The 21,730-nt window shown below is 48.0% G+C and overlaps 4 non-coding genes across 4 annotated transcripts; 2 read left to right on the top strand and 2 right to left on the bottom strand.

Annotated features, from left to right (window-relative positions):
• The first annotated feature begins 4,777 nt into the window (after nucleotides 1-4,777).
• On the top strand, nucleotides 4,778-4,850 carry trnaf-gaa. The gene has a single exon. It is a non-coding gene; the product is annotated as a tRNA-Phe (tRNA).
• A 489-nt stretch (nucleotides 4,851-5,339) lies between these two features.
• On the top strand, nucleotides 5,340-5,412 carry trnak-cuu. The gene has a single exon. It is a non-coding gene; the product is annotated as a tRNA-Lys (tRNA).
• A 10,853-nt stretch (nucleotides 5,413-16,265) lies between these two features.
• Nucleotides 16,266-16,337, bottom strand: trnad-guc. The gene has a single exon. It is a non-coding gene; the product is annotated as a tRNA-Asp (tRNA).
• Nucleotides 16,338-18,256: 1,919 nt separating this feature from the next.
• On the bottom strand, nucleotides 18,257-18,328 carry trnam-cau. Its single transcript has one exon. It is a non-coding gene; the product is annotated as a tRNA-Met (tRNA).
• Nucleotides 18,329-21,730: the final 3,402 nt, after the last annotated feature.

The raw sequence follows: 21,730 nt of genomic DNA, 5'->3' as shown, positions 1-21,730 counted from the left end.
GTTTCGCAGCTCCACTCATATCGATTCCACATCCTCAAAGCTAATGTCCTTCCTTTCTATTGCGTTAATCTGCTCTCTAACCAGCAACGCTACCCCACCTCCTTTCCCTTTCTGTCTATCCCTCCTGAATATTGAATATCCCTGGATGTTCAGCTCCCAGCCTTGGTCACCCTGGAGCCATGTCTCCGTGATCCCAACTATATCATAGTCATTAATAGCTATCTGCACATTCAACTCATCCACCTCATTGCGAATACTCCTTGCATTGAGACACAAAGCCTTCAGGCTTGTTTTTACAACACTCGTACCCCTTATACTATTATGATGAAAAGTGGCCCTTTTTGATTTTTTGCCCTGGATTTGCCTGCCTGCCACTTTTACTTTTCACCTTGCTGCCTATGCTTCTACCCTCATTTCACACACCTCTGTCTCTACGCTCACACATTTAAGAACCCCTTCCCCTTTAACTCCATCCTCCACTATCCCATTCGACACCCCACCCCCCTTATTCAGTTTAAAACCACCCGTGCAGCAGTGGCAAACCTGCCTGCCAGAATGCTGGTCCCACACCTGTTAAGATGCAATCCGTCCCTTTTGTACAGTTCCCCCTTACCCCAAAACAGATCCCAGTGATCTAAGAATCTAAATCCCTGCCCCGTGCACCAGTTCCGCAGCCGCACGTTCAGGTCCCGTATCTCCCTGTTCCTGCTCTCGCCAGCACGCGGAACTGGAAGCAAACCGGAGATAACAACCCTGGAGGTCCTGCTTTTCAGCATTTTTCCGAGCTCTCTAAAGTCACGGTGCAGAATATTCATCCCCTTCTTTCCGACATCGTTTGTGCCGACATGCACTACCACTTCCGGAAGTTCACCTTCGCCCTTGAGGATTTCCTTCACTGTCCGTGACATCCTGGATCCTGGCACCAGGAAGGCAGCACACCATCCTCGCATCCCGTCTGTTGACGCAGAAACCCCTGTCCGTACCTCTCACAATGGAGTCTCCCACTACAATGGCGTTGCCTGCCTTAGGCCTTTTTGGTTTTTGGCTCAACAGCCCTATTCGCATCGCAAGCCAGTTCTGAGTATTAACTGAATATCAGATTCCTTCAGTGTTGAAGGGCCAGCAGATTAAGTTGACTCTTTGCGGAACTTATCCGGTGCCTTCACAAGTTCACTTCAAGTGCAACACATCCGTCTACCGGGTTTCACACTTGGCGACCTAACGGCTGCTGTAAACTCCGGTGCAACAAGGCGGGAGCAGGTAGTGACAATGTGCAGCAGCGGAGTACCGCATGAACCAGGGAATCTTCCGGCTAAAGAGTGACGGCGATCAGCTAGACCGTTCTCCCGGCTGAGACTCGCCCGTTGCACCCCCGGAGATAGACACAAAATGAATTGAATTGAATGAATTTTCTAAGCCAAGTATGTAAACATACAAGGAATTCGCCTTGTTGCATTGTTCGCAAGTAACAACCCGATATACAGTAGACAATTAAGAATAAAAGCTGGAGTAACTAGGCAGGACAGGCTGCATCTCTGGAGAGAAGGTATGGGTGCCGTTTCGGGTCGAGTCTCTTGTTCAGCGTGATGCCAGGGGAGAGCGAGATTGGCACAAAAAGGTGGAGTAACTCAGCAGGACAGACAGCGTCTCTGGAGAGGAATGGGTGACCGATACAGTAGATTAAGTGAATCTCTGCCGCACCTGAAAAGACTGTCGGGGTCCTTGGACGGAATCGAGGTGGGGATGGGGGCGGGGGGGGGGGGGGGGGGGGGGGGCATTGGGATTGGTGTTGCATTTCCTGCAGATGCAGTGGCAAGTAACTGGGACGGGGGAGGTTTGGGTGGGAAGCGTGTTCACCAGGGAGTTGCGGAGAGAACGGTCTCTGTAGAAAGGGATGGAAATCGGTCCAAGGAGTTGTGCAGGGAACGGCCTCTGCGAAAAGCGGAAAGGGATGTAGATAGTTCTTTAGACTGCTAATCGGTCGGTAGGAGGGTAGGTGACCCATACTCGGCTAGGTGAGATTTCCTTATTCAAGGAGCGGTGGTTTGCCACTTCTCTCATAGAGGAGAGCATCACACCGCAACGTCCCGTAGTACTGCTCTTGCTTTCTGTTCGCCCAGTCGCAACAAGGACAGTTCCCCTGATCTTCACTTTTCACGCCACCAGACTCGCATCCAACACGTAATCCGCCGCTATTTCCGTCACCTCCTGAGGGATGCCACCACTAAGCACATCTTCTCATCTCCACCCCTTTCCCCCTTCCCCAGGGACTGCTCCATCCACATTTCACACATCCCTTCCCACCCACCTCAAGGTGGGGAGGAACCGAGTGGTCTTACCTTCAGCGCCCTCGAGGTCGGCTGCGGGAGGTGCCCCCTCGGGGGAACTATGCCTGAAGAGGGCAGGTGTGGAGAGGGATACCGGATTACGGAACAACCGGAATGGAGGTGACGGCGCCAGCTGCAGCTGCGACTGTAAAATGACGTCAAAAGGGCACCTCTTGCATTGGACTCAGTGGGTTGTTCTGTGTATACAGTACTGATTAGGGTGAGTATGCATATGTATGGGGATAGTCTTGCTAAACTGTATGAATTAATCCATTGAACCATCCCCTTCCCACTCCATTCCCAGCAACCGTAATAGATGCAACACGTGTCACTCTTCCTCCTCTCGTGACACCATCCAGGGACACCAGGCGTAGGCGGAAATCGGTTTTGAAACGGGGGTGGGGGGAGGGGGGGGCTAGGACAGGGGGTCGGCAACCTCCGGCCCACGGAACGGATCCGGCCCGCAACTTAAATTCATCCGGCCCGCAGAGGATTTTTTGTCTTCAATTCGTATTCGCGAACTGGGAACTGCAGCCAGTTCCGGAGCATGCAGGCGACTTGGGAACTGCAGCAATTCCCGGGTCACGTAGGCGACCGGTGCGCTACAACCAGACCTGCCAGCCGACATGGGCACCACTGCCTGTCACGGGGCACGTAGGAAACCTAGGCGCTAAAGCCAGACCTCGGGCAAGCGAGCTGACCTGGGCACTTCAGCCAGTCCGGGGGCAGGCGAGCCGAGCTGGGCGCTGCAGGTCCTTTGTCCCACCGTGTCCGCGCCGACCAGCAATCACCCCGGACACTAGCACCATTCGACAAACTAGGGACAATGTACAATTTATCGAAGCACTTATCCTACAAACCTGCACGTCTTCGGAGTGTGGGGCAGGCGAGCCGACCTGGGGCTAACAGTAGCGTCCAGGTCACAAATCATGCGGAGGGGAGGGGGGGGGGGTCTCAAAATCTCAAAATACCCCCCCCCCCCTCCCCTCCCCACGGATTAACTGGAAGATGGGTTTTCTTTATCGTGAAATAAAACGGCAACGGCTGAGAGCGCTCAACTCCGTGACAGCTCTGTGGTTAGTGTTTCAAGTATTGTTTTCGGCAGACCCTCCAGGTGAGACAAATGTTCACATGTACCTCCACGAACCACATTAACTTAATCTGCTGTTCCTAATGTGGGCTCCTTTACATCGGTGAGACCAAACGTAGACTCGTAGAAAAACGTACAAACATAGAAAAATACGTGCAGGAGCAGGCTATTCGGCCCTTCGAACCAGTACCGTCATTCTCTTTGATCATGCCTGATCATCCAACATGAGTATCCCGTTCCCGCTTTTCCCCCACATTCCTTGATTCCTTTTGCCCAAAGAGCTAAATCTAAATTTCTCTTGTAAACATCCAGTGAATTGGCCACCACTGCCTTCTGTGGCAGAGAATTCCACAGATTCACAACTCTCTGGGTGAAGATGTTTTCCCTCATCTCAGTCCACAATGGTCTACCCCTTATTCTTAAACTGTGACCCCGGGTTCTGGACTCCCCCAACATCGGGTACATTTTTCCTGCATCAACTAGAGACATGTTTAATTGAGTGCGGAGTCCACTGTTGTGCTTCAATAAAACTCACCGCGACGGACGTTCAGGTGCGAAGTTAGGAATGACTTCGACAAGGAATGTGTAGATGATATATCAGAGCTGTTTTAAGGCAACTGGTCCGTCCTCTCACCAGCTGTAGAGCGGTCATGACCTTTCATCTATCTCATTGTAGACTTTCTTTCAACTATTTTTAATCGGACTTTACTAGACGTTATCTACCTTTAAGTTTAATCATTAAGTAGATATAGTAGCAAATTAAAAATAAAACGCTGGATTAACTCAGCAGGGCAGGCCGCATCTCTGGAGAGAAGGAATGGGTGACGTCACGATTCGGGTTGTGACCCTTCTTCAGATCTGCAGAACTTTGCTACACACATTGTTTGTGACCACGTTGCGCGGGATAGTGATGGGCTAGAAAGGTGTCACAGGTGACATTCAATGATTGCGCATACTTTCGACGGAAGATATTCGAGGGCCGAAAGACCTCCTGCGATCACTGTGCTTCTGTTCTGTTTTAACAAGTTGTGATCTGGGATTTGAGTATCGATCAGACCAATGGGAAAACCTCCACTGCTCTGCCTTTGTCCCTGAATTTGAAACGTTTACAGTGCGTGTGGTTCAGTGACCTGACCACAGTCTTCGTCGGTCAAGGACTGAGGTGGAAGATGGCGAGAATTCTCTGTTTCTCTTGTCTGGTGGGATCTGTATTCCGAAATGACAAAAATGTTCAGCAGCGGGATTACCACATCTGATGAACACGTTGTGTTATATAAAATAGGCGCATAATTAGGTGAACGACTATGGCCGGATTCATGTGTTGGAAGTGAACTGAGTTTCCTTCGGCAGTGGTAAAGTAGCCGAAATAGCTCAGTTGGGAGAGCGTTAGACTGAAGATCTAAAGGTCCCTGGTTCAATCCCGGGTTTCGGCAATGGTATTTAAGACTTTAAAATTTAATTCAACGTTCATAGATGTATGATTTATTCCAACGCTTTTGCTCGTGATGCAGCCGTCAGTGCCGCTCAATCAATGTTCAACGTTAACCTCCGGTGTTCTTTGACGGTCTTACTGCCTGCATGCGACATTGAATTTCCAGCATGTACCCCGGTGTCCACTCAAATACCACAGACGTGCCGTCGGAAAATAAATTGGCCATGTAGCTCACCCTTCAGAACGGGGCTGTTTCGTGCATGGTACACGGCGGGATGTAGCTCAGCTACATAAATGGGAGAGGAATGGACGATAACATTTAAACGGGGAAAGAGTGAGATGTTCCGCTTGGGCCGAACGAAAGTTTAATTAACGTCTCGCTTGTGATTAGCTTCTACACCCGCAGACAAACATTCTTACCAGAGGTAGATCCTTGGTGTTTTGAGACGATGATTCTCATGACATTTGACATTCAAATATTCAGAGCAATGCCCGGCTACCTCAGTCGGTAGAGCATGAGACTCTTAATCTCAGGGTCGTGGGTTCGAGCCCCACGTTGGGCGACACTTTCTTTACCCATTATCAATAGCAAACATATGTCTAGCCAGCGAATAGTTCAGCAATACTCTGCCTTTTTGGGGATCTAAGTAGTTTATACCTTTCAAACCCTTTGGCTACATTTATTGGAGACAATTAACTGCAAGATGTGGTTTCTTTATCGTGAAATAAAACGACAATGGCTGAGGGCGCCCAACCCACCAACCTGATCTCCCGGCGGTTCAGCGCTTCAATTGCCCCTCCCATTCTGAATCCGACCTTTCTGTCGTGGGCCTCCGCCAATGCCAGAGTGATTGGAAGAACAGCACCTCATATTTCGCTTGGGTAGTTTACACCCCAGCGGTATGAACATTGACTTCTCCAATTTCAGATAGTCCTTGCTTTCTCCCTCGTTCCCCTCCACTTCCCAGCTCTCCCACAAGCCGACTGTCTCCGTCTCTTCCTTTCATTTCCCCTCCCCCACATCAGTCTGAAGCAAAGATACTGGTCAGATTCTGAAGAAGGGTCTCGACCCGAAACGTCGCTAATCCTTCTCTCCATAGATTCTGCCTCACCCGCTGTGTTTCTCCAGCATTTTTGTCTAATTTCGGTGACCAACAGGCAAAGGATAAGACTGTTGAGTAGTTTTGTAACATTGTCGGCTCCAACACGTGGAGACAATTGCGTACTGCATAGGTTGTATGCAACACAAAGTATTTCCCTGCACCTGTACCCTAGGTACATTTGACAATAAAGTATCATTCATTCGTTCATTCATTCAATTCTGTAACTGATCTATATCTCACTGTGAACCTTGATACTCTTACACGCAATCTATGATCCCAGCAACCTTCGTGTCAACTGCAAACGTACGAACCAACCGTCTACATTTATGTCCGAGTCATATATATATATATATTAAACAGCGGATCATAGATCCCTGTGAAACACTCTATTGTGATCAATCAAACCTGGTTAATGGTGTGGTTTACGAATAACACTGAAACGCAGGTGTGAGATATATTGTTTGTGCTCACAATCACTACTCAGAGACTAAATCGTGGAAACAAGAAATGCTTTATTTGCGAGTCTGCAGAATCGGGTGCCTCTCCAAGTTGAGACACACCGAGCAAAGGAAAAACGTCTTGTTTTATACAATTCATTATACAGTCTTTATTGATCGGACGCCTCCCCTTCTGACCCCTTCCAATCAGGGTACTGAGGTTCACAATCTTCCAACCCTCTCCTCCGTGCGTCATCAATCATTCCCTCTCCTCCCACATCATACATCGCATGTACATTTAAATTAGGTTCATTGTCATGAGGGGCGTAAAGTTAATATTCATTTAACTGATTAAGCATGCGCAGTATCTGTGGGCCTAACCTATTTAATTGCCTTTGACCTAAATAGCTTCTGTGTTGTCAGCTACATTCCTTACCTCATCTTGTTATTCTACAATGTTATCAACAGCTCTGAAGGTCTGACTGTTTGTTCGAATCACAAGGTTGGTGTTTCCAGTTACTCGGCCCATCACAAGGTCGGTGACTACAACCATTCGGCCCCTCACAATGGTGGTGGTTTAATCATCTTATCCCTCACAATCCTCCCTTTTTCCTTTGTATTAAACCCCATTCCTAGACTTCCTGCTGTTCCAAAGCTAATAACATTCCTTTTATCTCTCTTTCCTCTGTGTCCTCTCTCGGCCTCATTATCATTATCTTCTGGACGCCCCCTTTCTCCCCCATGGGGACTACAACTGCCTGCATTTGGCTTATACTTCTAGTTATAAGAACCCTGAGACATGGTATACAACAGGGGATAATGATCAATGCAGCTAATGCCCATAAAATCACCAGTCCCACCGCTTTCCACCAGGCTCCTCCTAAGATGTAATCCCACCATCCTGCTCCCATGATTGTGTTCCATCTCTGTACCGGGACATGTGCTATTTTTCTAATTCCTTCTGATATATCCATTACTGCTTGCCCGTTGTCATCTATGTTTAGGCAGCAATTAGAGAGGTTGAATTTTCCGCATACTGCTCCCTCTTCGGCTAGTAAGTAGTCTAAGGCCAAACGGTTTTGGTATATCGCTGTTCTCACCTGTGTGTGCTGCTTCGCCAACATCTCTAGTGCAGATGCAGTCTGGTTAGTAATTACTTCCAGCACTGCCTGTAGTCTTATGATCCGATTTAACATATACACTGGGGTCCGGTAGCCCCAGGATCCGTCCTGTGCCCAAGTGGCTGGTCCATAATATGAGATGATTCTTGCAGGTGGCCACTCATCATTTTCCCATTTTCCGATGTCCATTCCTCTCTTCGTTCGGTGTAGATCGTCAAAGATGGGTGTTCCTAGCGACCGCCCCTCCTCAGTGGTCAACAGAAAAAACCCTGGTTGTACCAGTCCAATTAAACAAGTCCCACTCCATTTTTCTGGCAATACCGAGTATGCCTTGTGTCCGCATATCCATAGCAGTCCTTCAGGGGCAGGTCCACTAGAGGTAACATTGTCCCATATGTCCTGCAACACTGGGATTCCCTGGTAAGGGTTGTTCCCGGTGCAATTCCATAATCCAGTCGATTCGCTTCCATCAGTCTTCATCCAGATAGTACAGTTTCCTTCATCCTTTACAGTGGGATACCATTGAGGTTCCTCTGGCCACCACACTCGGGATTGATTTGGCCACTGGGTGATGATGCGCTGGCAGGGGCTGCTGCCTACTAGGATGGCATCCTTTGCCCAGGGCCTGGCGATACACTCAGTTCCAACCGGGGTGTGTGTCAGGACCCATTCCTGGGGACTTCGATCTCTTCCCACCGTCAAATTCCACTTTATCAGGTCCCATACCTCAATGATAGATCCTCTGCATGGCCAGCGTGAGCTCATCAGCGGTCCTCCACAAACCCAACAGTTAGTCACATTCAGGGTTCTGGCTATCCGGAGGGCCAAGTCCACAAACAGGTTTCTCCCCACTTCGGGGATCTCAATCTGCTGCTTTATTTCATCATACATAGTCTGGTGCAGTTGAGGCTGGGAAGGTGGGGGAGGTTTGTTGACTACTGCTTCTGCTAACTTCCCTATCACTACCTCCTTAATTCTGTCTAATGTTTCCTCCCTGGCTCGGGAAGGGATGCCTAACTGTCCCCTCTTGGTCATGCAGACCCATTTCTCCCCTTTTGGGCAGGTAATGTGCCCAACACTTCCTACATGTCCCTTATTTTCTACTACATAATACCCCCTCCCTCCGTCCTGACAAACAGCTCTAGTCCTTAGGTTGTAGCAAACATCACTTACATGGGAATGATAGGTAAATGCTCTGGTTGTTCGCCCTCCATATCTGATAGGATGGTAGCACTTATCACAGTTATTAACACTTCTTACAATGGTTACATACATAGTTAGTAATACTACAACTGCTCCTTTCATGCTGTTAGTTTCATACACTTATTTCTTACTGAAAGTTAATGCCAGGGGCTTATTCCCTGGTTTTACCGTCCACTGATCGTCTTTCTCAGGAACTGACGGCGGGTCAACGGGTCCTTTAACCCGGGTCGCATGTGTCCACACTTTTTCTTTTGTTCGTACTGCTGTCTCCGTTGTCAGCAATGCCAGGTATGGGCCAGTCCACCGGGGCTGCAGTTTCTCCTCCTTCCAACTTTTAATCAGTACCCAGTCACCGGCCTTTATAGCGTGTATTGGAAAGTCGAGTGGTGGACTTTGTGCCAACAGTCCTTTTATTTTTAATTCTGCAAGGGAACGAGACACTGCCAGTAAATAGTTCCTCAGGAACACATCGCTGCCTTCGAAGGTCGACGTGCCCTCTACCTTTCCAAGATAGGGCAGCCCAAACAACATTTCGTAGGGAGACACCGCAATATCTTTACGGGGTGCCGTTCGTATTCTTAATAATGCAATTGGTAAACACTTAGTCCAGGGTAGTCTGGCTTCCTCCATTAACTTAGTTATCTGTATTTTAAGGGTTGCATTCATCCTTTCCACTCGCCCAGAACTCTGGGGGTGCCAGGGTGTATGCAATTTCCAATTTATTCCCAAGGTACTGCAAACCAACAGGTGAACCTTAGAGGCAAAATGTGTTCCTCGGTCGGAATCTATGGATTCGATGACCCCGTATCGGGGAATGATTTGTTCTAATAATATCCGGGTTACTGCCTGAGCGGTGGCATTTATCGTGGGAAATGCTTCCACCCACCTGGTGAAATGGTCTACAACTACTAGGAGGTACTTCCACCTTTGTATTCTTGGAAGTTCTGTAAAATCTACCTGTATTCTCTGGAAGGGTCTTATAGCCAATTGTTGTCCTCCACCAGGGACAGCTCTCATTACCTTCTTGTTAACCCTCTGACATAACACACAACCGGAGACTGTCTGCTTAGCCAAAGTATAGATACCTCGGCAAGCGTAGGTCCGTAGTAGTGTGTCACACAGGGCCTGCGCTCCCCAATGTGACTGGGAGTGCAGTTGTGTCATCAAATCCCGAGTTAATCCTTTGGTTAACATTTGTTTCCCATCCGGCGTCCACCACCTCCCGTCAGTGGAACGCCGAGCCCCTAACTCATTCATTTTATCCTCCTCCTCCTGTGAGAATACAGGTATCTTTCCTACTCCTTCCCTTAATGGTATTAAAGACAACATCCTCACTGTTCCATCTGTCGCTGCCTTTTTGGCGGCTCCGTCTGCCGCTTCATTTCCCCTTGCTTCTAATGAGTTCCCCTTTTGGTGTCCCGCCACATGGACCACCGCTATCCTTTCTGGCAAATGTAATGCTTCCAGCGCCTTCTCAATTAATTGCTCATGTGCCAACTCCTTTTTTCTTGCTGTAATCATCCCCCTTTCTTTCCATATTCTCCCAAACGTGTGCACTACTCCAAATGCATAATTGGAGTCGGTGTACACCGTTCCTTCCTTCCCCTCCAACAATTCTAACGCCCCTATTAAGGCATACAATTCACATGACTGAGCCGACCAACTACCTGGCAACCTGCCCGCCTCCACTCCTTCAAATCCTTCTCCTCCTATTATGGCATACCCACTATATCTTTTTCCATTTATACAGCGGGAAGAACCGTCTATAAACCACCTTTCTCCCTCTACCAGAGGCTGCTCCTCCAAATCCTCCCTGCTCTTGGTCTGTAGTTCTATAACTTCGCTACAGTAGTGTTCTGGTCTCTGCCCTTCCTGCTCGTCGTCCGCCGAGTATAAAAACTGGGAAGGGTTTAAATTCTTATCGGTCAGAATGGTCAAATCATCTTTTTCCATAAGTATCACTTCGTACTTTAGGATTCTGGAGTCAGTCAACCACCGGTTGGACTTCTGAGTTAGTATTGTCCGGACCTAGTGGGGAGTAGATACTACCAGGTCACCTCCAAATGTCAATTTTCTACTTTCTTCCACTAATATTGCTGTTGCTGCGACCGCTTGAATACATACAGGCCACCCTCGTGATACCGGATCCAAGAGTTTAGAAAGGAATGCGACTGGCTGTCGCTTCCCTCCTCTCTTTTGTGTCAGTACCCCCAACGCAATTCCATTCTCCGCATTAACAAAGAGATGGAATGGTTGATCGATGGACGGGAGGGTCAGTACCGGTGCGGTGATCAGGCTATTCTTTATTTCTCCAAATCTCTGTTCGTCCTCAGAATCCCATTGTACTTTATCAGTCTCCTCACACAATTTATCATACAAGAACTTGACTTGTCGGGTGTAATTGTCTATCCATAATCTACAGTATCCAATTAACCCCAGAAACTTCCTGATTTCTTTTTTGTTCCTTGGCATCGGCAGCCCGGTGATCCCAGCTATTCTTTCGGAGTTTATTCTCCTTTTCCCGTCACTAATCAGGTGTCCTAGATATTTAACCTCCTGTTCTACAAATTGTAGTTTATTTTTGGACACTCTCAATCCCTTTTCCCCTAAAAAGTTTAAGAGGGTTATGGTTGCATCCCTTACTGGCACTTCTTCTCCGCCTGAGAGTAACAAATCATCTACGTACTGCAATAATTGTGTCCCATTGGTCCTGGGAACATGTTCTAATACTTGTTCTAATATTTGCCCGAACAGGTTCGGGGATTCAGTAAATCCCTGAGGGAGCACAGTCCATCGATACTGTTGCTTCCTCAGTGTGTCTGGGTTTTCCCACTCGAATGCAAAAATGTCTCTACTTTCCTCAGCCAGGGGGCAGCTCCAAAAGGCGTCTTTCAGATCTACCACACTGAACCACCTGTGGTTAGGGGGTATACGTCCCATTATGGTATAAGGATTTGGGACTACCGGGTGTCGAGCCCTAACTACCCTATTCAATTCTCTTAGGTCCTGGACCAGTCGGAACGTTCCGTCAGTCTTTCTTACAGGGAGTATTGGCGTGTTGTAGGGGGACATACAACTCTCCAATACTCCATCCTTCAGTAAGTTTTCTATAATTGGCTGCAGCCCTTTCCTTCCTTCCATTGAAATCAGATACTGTCTTACTTGTACTACCTCACTTCCTTCTCGCAAGGCTATCCTCAGAGGTGGTATTCTTAGCCCTCCCCTATTTCCCTCTTGTGCCCACACCTGTGAGACTATTCTTTCTTCATCTTCGGTCGTCAATTTATATAGTTGTACTATAATCTGTCCACCTACGGGAGCTGTGCCCATTCCTAATTGAACTTGTAAATCCCTTCCCATCAGATTTATTCCTGCCTGGGGCACCAGGATTAAGTCTTCCATGGCCTCTCGATTTTCATATCTTACCATTACTCCTTCTATCTCGGGAGCTTTCATTACCTTTCCCCCTACTCCAGAGATTTGACTTGTTTTCCCCTAATCCCATTCCCTCCGGTATCCTGGTTACACTTGATCTTTCCGCCCCTGAGTCTACCATAAATACCGTGTCTTCTCCTTGGGGACCTAATTTTAAGTTTACCAAGGGTTCCCGTGTACGTCCTACACACCCCAAGGAGGGGAACCCCTGACCCCCCTATTCCTCCATCAGTGTGTACGATTGCACTTCATGCCTTATCTTTGGACATTCTCTTTTAAAGTGTCCTTCTTTGTGACAATGATAACACCGGGATGGCCTGGTGCGCCATCCCCCTGATCCTTGTTCTTTATTTCCCGGGGGACCCCAACCTTGGTCCCTCCATTCACCCCTTCCTCTTTCTCTTCTTTGAACGTTTGGGGTCCCTGGTTCTCGCCCCCCCTCACGGGAGGAGCAGATGCCCTGACCACGGGGGTTCTTTGGGTTGGGTTCCAACGCCACTTATTTCTCAATCCGACAACTCTTCGGATGTCTCAATAAGCCAGACGCACACCTCTCCCCCCCCCCCCCCCCCCCTCACCCCATCCGTGCAACATCCGCCCCAATGGACTATCAGGCGGAATGCGCGGCTCTTCACCAGTTTGAGCCTTTTTCCCCCGGGCCCTTACTTTGCCCGTTCCGGTTACCCATCCCTGTCAAACCTTTTCCCGTCCAACAGAACCCAATCGCCCGAGTAATACTTAATAGTCAATATTCTTACCCGAGTCCTGTGCACAGAAATTGCTCGATTGATTGATCCCTTTCACCGGATTCCCTCTTGTTTCCAGAGTCTCTTGTCCGAATATCACTCGCTCAAACCGTTGACGGCAAGCAAGGAGATCAGAGACTGCTGAAATCAGCAGGGTGCACCTTCCCTTCCTTTCGTGCCTCCGTCAAGCGGCCGGAGTGGCGATCCTGGACGAGCCCCCAACTTGTGAGATATATTGTTTGTGCTCACACTCACTACTCAGAGACTAAATCGTGGAAACAAGAAATGCTTTATTTGCGAGTCTGCAGAATCGGGTGCCTCTCCAAGTTGAGACACACCGAGCAAAGGAAAAACGTCTTGTTTTATACAATTCATTATACAGTCTTTATTGATCGGACGCCTCCCCTTCTGACCCCTTCCAATCAGGGCACCGAGGTTCACAATCTTCCAAGCCTCTCCTCCGTGCGTCATCAATCATTCCCTCTCCTCCCACATCATACATCGCATGTACATTTCAATTAGGTTCTTTGTCATGAGGGGCGTAAAGTTAATATTCATTTAACTGATTAAGCATGCGCAGTATCTGTTGGCCTAACCTATTTAATTGCCTTTGACCTAAAGAATAGCTTCTGTGTTGTCAGCTACATTCTTTACCTCATCTTGTTATTCTACAATGTTATCAACAGCTCTGAAGGTCTGACTGTTTGTTCGAATCACAAGGTTGGTGTTTCCAGTTACTCGGCCCATCACAAGGTCGGTGACTACAACCATTCGGCCCCTCACAATGGTGGTGGTTTAATCATCTTATCCCTCACACAGGGGAATCCGATGTCCCCTACCGTGACAGCTTCTTCCCAACACCCATCAGGCTATCAAACTCTGCAATACACCAAATAACTATGATGTTATCTGAGTATTGTCTTTTCAAGTTATTACGCTACTCCAAGTAAGCATTTTGCGTGCCATTGTATGTACATATGGCAATGGACAATAGACAGTATGTGCAGGATTAGGCCATTCGGCCCCTCGAGCCAGTACCACCATTCAATGTGATCATGGCTGATCATCCCCAATGAGTACCCCATTCCTGCCTTCTCTCCATATCGCTTAACTCCTTCTCCCTAAGAGCTTTATGGAACTCTCTCTTGAAAGCATCCAGAGAACCAGCCGCCATCGCCCTCTGAGGCAGAGAATTCCACAAACTCACAACTCTCTTTGTGAAAATGTTTTTCCTCATTTTCGTTCTAAATGGCTTACCAATTATTCTTAAAATATGGCCCCTGTGTCTGGATTTCTCCAACATTGGGAACATGTTTCCTGCCACTAGCGTGTCTAAACCCTTAATAATCTTATATGTTTCAATAAGATCTCCTCTAATCCTTCTAAATCCAAAGTACAAACAAGCCCAGCCGCTCGAATCTATCAACATATGACAGTCCCGCCGTCCCGGCATTTAACCTGGTGAAACTACGCTGCACTCCCTCAATAGCATGGATAGGCAATAGACAATAGACAATAGGTGCATGAGTAGGCCATTCGGCCATTCGAGCCAGCACCGCCTTTCAATGTGATCAAGTTTGGAGACCAAAACTGCATACAATATTCCAGGCGAGGTCTCACTGGGGCCCTGTACAACTGCAGAAGGACCTATTTTCTCCAATACTCAACTCTTGTTATGAAAGCCAACTTTCCTCACTGTCTGCTGTACCTGCATGCTAACTTTCAGTGACTGACGAACAAGGACCTCAGATCACTTCCCCTTTTCCCAACTTGACACCGTTTAGATAATAATCTAACGTCCTCTTTTCGCCATCAAAGTGTATAACCTCATATTTATCCACATTAAACTGCATCTGCTGTGCGCCTGCCCACACACACAACTTGTCCAAGCGCCCTGCATCCTCATATCACCCTCCTCGCAGTTCACAGTGCCATCCAGCTGATAAGGGAGGGGGCGATGATGTTAAGAGCCATTTATTGAAATCCGGTCCTGGGCCGTGATGGCCCGATGGCGAGGCAGTGAGACACGCTACCGGAGGGAGAATTCCATTCATCAGACACTTTACACCGGGCAGCGAGGTTTCTGTGCCAGTGATCTTAAGTGTCTGCATACTGACGATTACAAGGCCATTTGAAGGTGCATGGCCAATCAAATCAATTATATCAAATGCATGCGGAACTTTACATTGAAATCAAAAGAGGTTAAAAGTAGTCGAATTTATGCAGGCATTACAGGGCAGCTGGTAAATCATACTTATGGGTGCTGGCGATAGCACGCTGGGAAGGAATCACCAGATGTAGAAGGGGTGAACGTGACAGACAGATATTTGAAAGCCGGGTGCTGAGAGAGATGACAGCAATTATTGTGTGTAGGATGGAACTGCAGATGCTGGTTTACACCGAAGAGAGACACAAAATGCTGGAGTAACTCAGCGGGCCCGATAGCATCTCTGGAACAAAATGAATAGGCGACGTTTCGGATCGAGACCGTACTTCAAGCTGAGATTCAGGGATGTGAGTAATTTGACAAAGTTACGGGACAAAGCAGAGATTACTCTGATGACCAAAGAACCCACAATGGTCCATTGTTGACTGAGGAAGAGGTGAAAACGAAGGGATAAGAACAGTGAAACTATCAAAACGACTGGGGCGGTGGAGGGACGGGGGGAGAGAGGGAATGCAAGGGTTACCTGAAATTAGAGACATCAACTATCATACTTGCTGTGTTCTTAGGAATTACTTTAGATTCATTTAAGATGTTTCATTATTAGAGCAGGGGTTCCCAACGTAAATTTTGAGAGATATAGACAGGGTAGACTGAGAATCTTTATCCCAGGGTGGAGATCTCAATCACTTGAGGCCATAGCTTTAACGTGAGAGCGGTAAAGGAGATGTGTGGGATGGAGAGAGGCGGGTGCCTTGAATGCGCTGCTAGGAGTGGTGGAGGAAGCAGATACGCTAGTGTCATTTAAGAATATTTCAAAAATGCACTGTATAAAATTGGATTGGGGCGGATAGAGATCATAGGTGGGCAAGTAAATTAGATTAAAGATGAGTAAAGATGATAGACACAAAAAGCTGAAGTAACACAGCGGGACAGGCAGCATCGCTGGAGAGAATTAATGGGTGACGTTTCGGATTGACACCCTTCTTCAGAGAAGATTACATTAATTTGGCATTATGTTAGACACTGATATTGTGGGCCGAAGGCCTGTTTCTGAGCTCATGTACTGTATGTATAATGTTAATTCGGAATATTTAATAAACCGATCAATTCAGCAAAAGCATATTTGAAATTGTCACCATTTATAAACAAAGATGTGCAAAATCCGCCTTCGATTCCCAGTTAAGTTTAGAACCACGAAAAATTTCTCCCCATCGGGGAATTGAACCCCGGTCTCCCGCGTGACAGGCGGGGATACTAACCACTATACTAATGAGGAACCGCCATATGCCTTTCCTTATGAAGCAGCATAATATATGTAGTTGGAAGGGGAGGGAGAAGGAAAAGGAGAAGGAGACGTGGATGCGAGTCGAAGCGGAAAGTGGGGAAAAGTGTTGTTTGTGGGTTAGTTACATAACGTTGCAGAATTTTATGTGAATAGCCATAAATTTTCTTTGACCAAAAATCTGCAACTTTCAAACATTCACTTCTCACTGTTTGACTTTTGTGGTCTCGGCTTCTTCCGCGATCCGGCTTTCAGGAGCGGTGGTGTTGTTGGCTGCAGGGACTACTGGTTTCCAGAGGGCTAGTATGGACATTGTGGGCCAAATGGATTCTTGGGGTGGCAGCTCAGTTCCTCAAGCCTGATGTGCTGGCAGCTCACTCACAGCTGGTCGGCTGGCAGTTGATTCACGGCTATTCCTTGAAATTCCATTTCAAACAGAGTGCAAGGCCACCAACCTCAAATCCATTTTCATACCATTTCAAGCAGGGTGCAAGGCCACCAAATTCATGTGCAGTTTAATACCTCTTCGAGCAGGGTGCAACGCCACAAAATTCAAATGCAGTTTCATACCACTTCAAGCAGGGTGCAAGGCCACCAAATTCAGATGCAGTTTCATCCTACTTCAAGCAGGGTGAAACCACCATGAAAACCACCATAAAACTACACAAAACACCACACTCACAGTTCAATAGACATTCAGTGTGTTCAGTTGATTCTTGGCTCAGACAGAGTCGTGACCTCTGCCTCCCCATGCTTCCCGGAGCCACACCCACGCTTCCGGGTTTTATAACCCCTCTGCCTCCCACCGGAAAAGGAGTGGTCTTCATGGCGTGATTGACAGGAGAGAGATTCTCAACATTTTTTAAACACTAATAACACTTTTGTTTTTCATTGATGGGAAGAATCATCTGCACCTGATGAGCAGAGGGGGACTGAGTAAGATGGCCAAAAATCCCAGCCGTAAGTGGTAGCGTTTTATCTAAAATCAATATAGTGCAAACAGGAAGTTGTCAAGTTTAGACAAACAACCATTTGCAGGCAGTGCCTTTTCACTTCAACCCAAACCCCCCAAACAACCATTTGCAGGCAGTGCCTTTTCACTTCAACCCAAACACCCCAAACAACCATTTGCAGTCAATGCCTTTTCACTTCAACTCAAACCCCCCAAGCAACCATTTGCAGGTAGTGCCTTTTCACTTCAACGCAAAAACCCCAAGCAACCATTTTCAGGCAGTGCCTTTCCACTTCAATCCAAACCCCCAAACAACCATTTGCAGGCAGTGCCTTTTTACTTCAACCTAAACCCCCAAAATAACCATTTGCAGGCAGTGCCTTTTTACTTCAAACCAACCATATTTTCATTTTCTAACCACATTAACGGCACTCACAGTTGAGTAGACATGTGTTCAGTGTTATTCAGAGCTCAGAGAGACGTGACCCCCTGGCTTTCTCCATCTTGCAGAGACTCACTGAGGCACACCACTTCCTGGTTTTGTAGTCCCTCCCCCTCCCTCCAGCAGGGGCAGCAGAGATAATGGCAAATTATTCAAAAACATAAATATTACTCTCAGATCTTTCATCGATGAGAAAAATCCTCCGGTCCAGAAAGGCGGAGGGGGGTTCTGAGCGATGTGGGCAAAAATGACGGCCGTAGGTGGCGCCGTACTCTCGGAAGTCATACCACAGCGAGCCAAAAGCGATCAAGATCAGACTTTCAGTAATATTGATTGGTCAACGGCCGAGCACAACGGGGACCGTGGTGTCACCCACCGATTCTCCAATAAAACTCTTCAAATGATGCAATGAGGCCAAGCCTTTTGTTGAAATAGGTATTTGCCCGAATGAAACGAAATATATGTTGTGCACGCGTTTGAACGGACGTTTTTTTCTCAAAAGTATCCATTGATAGAGAATAGCAGAGGATGGTTTCGATCCATCGACCTCTGGGTTATGGGCCCAGCACGCTTCCGCTGCGCCACTCTGCTCTGACAGAAACATTCTTAGCGTGTGGGCTCCTTTGTGCTAATGTCGTTGTTTTTATCTCTCACCTCACACCGTTTGCAGGCTTTGCTTTCTTTTCTCACGTTCACATCATCCATTTTTCTCCATCATTCTTTCTTCATTTCTTACTCTCTGTCCCATCCGGTTGTTATGACTGTGCTGTCTGTCCCGCTCGGATACACCGTTCCAGAGGTTTTCGCAGTGAAATTATTTTAAATTATCTAAATTATATGTTTCTAGTTGATGCACATGTATGCATATGTACGGGGATAGTCTTGCTGAGCTGCTGAAATAATCCCTGGCATTGGGATTGGTGTTGCATCTCCTGCACATTCAGGGGCAAGTTTCTGGGAAGGGGGAGGTTTCGGTGGGAAGCGTGTTCACCAGGGAGTTGCGGAGAAAACGGTATCTGCAGAAAGGGATGGAGATCGGACCAAGGAGTTGTGCAGGGAACGGCATTTGCGAAAACGGTAAAGGGTGGAGATGGTTCTTCAGACTGCAAATCGGTTGGGAGGAGGGGAGGTGTCCCATACTCGGATAGGTGATATTTCCTTACTCAAGGAACGGTGGTTTTCCTCTTCTTTCATAGAGGGGAGCCTCACACCTCAGTCTCCCGTAGTTCTGCTCTTGCTTTCTGTTCGCCCAGACGCAACAAGGACAGTTCCCAAGATCCTCACATTTCACGCCACCAGACTCGCTTCCAACACATTATCCTCCGCCATTCCCGTCACCTCCTGAGGGATGCCACCACTAATCACATCTTCTCATCTCCACTCCTTTCCGCCTTCCCCAGGGACTGCTCCATCCACAGTTCACACATCTCTTCCCACCCACCTCAAGGTGGGGAGGAACCGAGTGGTCTTACCTTCAGCGCCCTCGAGGTCGGCTGCGGGAGGTGCCCTTCGGGGGAACTATGGCTGAAGAGGACGGGTGTGGAGAGGGATACCGGATTACGGGACACGCTGCATGGAGGTGACGGCTACAACGGGCCCGTGTCACCAGCTGCAGCAAAATGGCACCTCTTGTATTGGACTCAGTGGGTTGTTCTGTGTATAGATTACTGACTAGGATGAGTATGCATATGTACGGGGATAGTCTTGCTGAGCTGCTGAAATAATCCATTGAACCATCCCCTTCCCATTCCATTCCAAGCAACCGTAGTAGATGCAACACGTGTCTCAATTCCTCCTCTCTTGACACCATCCAGGGACACCAGGCATAGGCGGAAATCGGTTTTGAAACAGGGGGAGGTGGGGGGGGGGGGGGGGGCTAGGACAGGGGGTCGGCAACATCTGCCCCACGGAACGGATCCGGCCCGCAACTTAAATTCATCCGGCCCGCAGACGATTTTTTGTTTTCAATTCGTTTTCGCGAACTGGGAACTGCAGCCAGTTCCGGAGCACGCAGGCGACTTGGGAACTGCAGCCATTCCCGGGTCACGTAGGCGACCGGTGCGCTACAACCAGACCTGCCAGCCGACATGGGCGCCACTGCCAGTCACGGGGAACGCAGGAAACCTAGGCGCATAAGCCGGACCTCGGGCAAGCGAGCTGACCTGGGCACTTCAGCCAGTCCGGGGGCAGGCGAGCCGAGCTCGGCGCTGCAGGTCCTTTGTCCCACCGTGTCCGCGCCGACCAGCAATCATCCCGGACACTAGCACCATCCGACACTTCCTGCTTCTAGCCTGTCCAACCCCTTAAGAATTTTGTACGTTTCTATAAGATCTCCCCTCAATCTTCTAAATTCTAGCGAGTACAAACCGAGTCTATCCAGTCTTTCTTCATATGAAAGACCTGACATCCCAGTAATCAGTCTGGTGAACCTTCTCTGTACTCCCTCTATGGCAAGAATGTCTTTCCTCAGATTAGGAGACCAAAACTGTACGCAATACGCCAGGTGTGGTCTCACCAAGACCCTGTACAACTGCAGTAGAACCTCCCTGCTCCTATACTCAAATCCTTTTGCTATGATTGTATGATGTATGATTTATTCCAACGCTTTTGCTCGTGATGCAGCCGTCAGTGCCGCTCAATCAAGGTTCAACGTTAACCTCCGGTGTTCTTTGACGGTCTTACTGCCTGCATGTGACATTGAATTTCCAGCATGTACCCCGGTTCCACTCAAATACCACAGACGTGTCGTCGGAAAATAAATTGTCCGTGTAGTTCACCCTTCAGAACGGGGCGGTGTCGTGCATGGTACACGGCGGGATGTAGCTCACCCTTCAGAACAGGGCGGTGTCGTGCATGGTACACGGCGGGATGTAGCTCACCCTTCAGAACAGGGCGGTGTCGTGCATGGTACACGGCGGGATGTAGCTCAGCTACATAAATGGGAATGGAATGGACGATAACATTTATACGGGGAAAGAGTGAGATGTTCCCCTTGGGCCGCATGAAAGTTTAATTAACGTCGCGTTTGTGATTATCTTCTACACCCGCAGACAAACATTCTTACCAGAGGTAGATCCTTGGTGTTTTGAGACGATGATTCTCATGACATTTGACATTCAAATATTCAGAGCAATGCCCGGCAAGTTCAGTCGGTAGAGCATGAGACTCTAAATCTCAGGGTCGTGGGTTCGAGCGCCACGTTGGGCGACACTTTCTTTAACCATTATCAATAGCAAACATCTGTCTAGCCAGCGAATAGTTCAGGAATACTCTGCATTTTTGGGGATCTAAGTATTTTTTACCTTTCAAACCCTTTGGCTACATTTATTGGAGACAATTAACTGCAAGATGTGTTTTCTTTATCGTGAAATAAAACGACAATGGCTGAGGTCGCCCAACCCACCAACCTGATCTCCCGGCGGTTCAGCGCTTCGATTGCCCCTCCCATTCTGAATCCGACCTTTCTGTCGTGGGCCTCCGCCAATGCCAGAGTGATTGGAAGAACAGCACCTCATATTTCGCTTGGGTAGTTTACACCCCAGCGGTATGAACATTGACTTCTCCAATTTCAGATAGTCCTTGCTTTCTCCCTCGTTTTCCTCCTCTTCCCAGCTCTCCCACAAGCCGACTGTCTCCGTCTCTTCCTTTCATTTTCCCGCCACCACATCAGTCTGAAGCAAAGATACTGGTCAGATTCTGAAGAAGGGTCTCGACCCGAAACGTCGCTAATCCTTCTCTCCATAGATTCTGCCTCACCCGCTGTGTTTCTCCAGCATTTTTGTCTAATTTCGGTGACCAACAGGCAAAGGATAAGACTGTTGGGTAGTTTTGTGACATTGTCGGCGCCAACACGTGGAGACAATTGCGTACTGCATAGGTTGTATGCAACACAAAGTATTTCCCTGCACCTGTACCCTATGTACATTTGACAATAAAGTATCATTCATTCGTTCATTCATTCAATTCTGTAACTGATCTATATCTCACTGTGAA

The sequence above is a fragment of the Amblyraja radiata genome, chromosome 37, assembly GCF_010909765.2.
Source record: "Amblyraja radiata isolate CabotCenter1 chromosome 37, sAmbRad1.1.pri, whole genome shotgun sequence".
In the NCBI taxonomy this organism is placed as follows: Eukaryota; Metazoa; Chordata; class Chondrichthyes; order Rajiformes; family Rajidae; genus Amblyraja; species Amblyraja radiata.
This window is presented reverse-complemented; position numbering and strand designations above follow the sequence as displayed.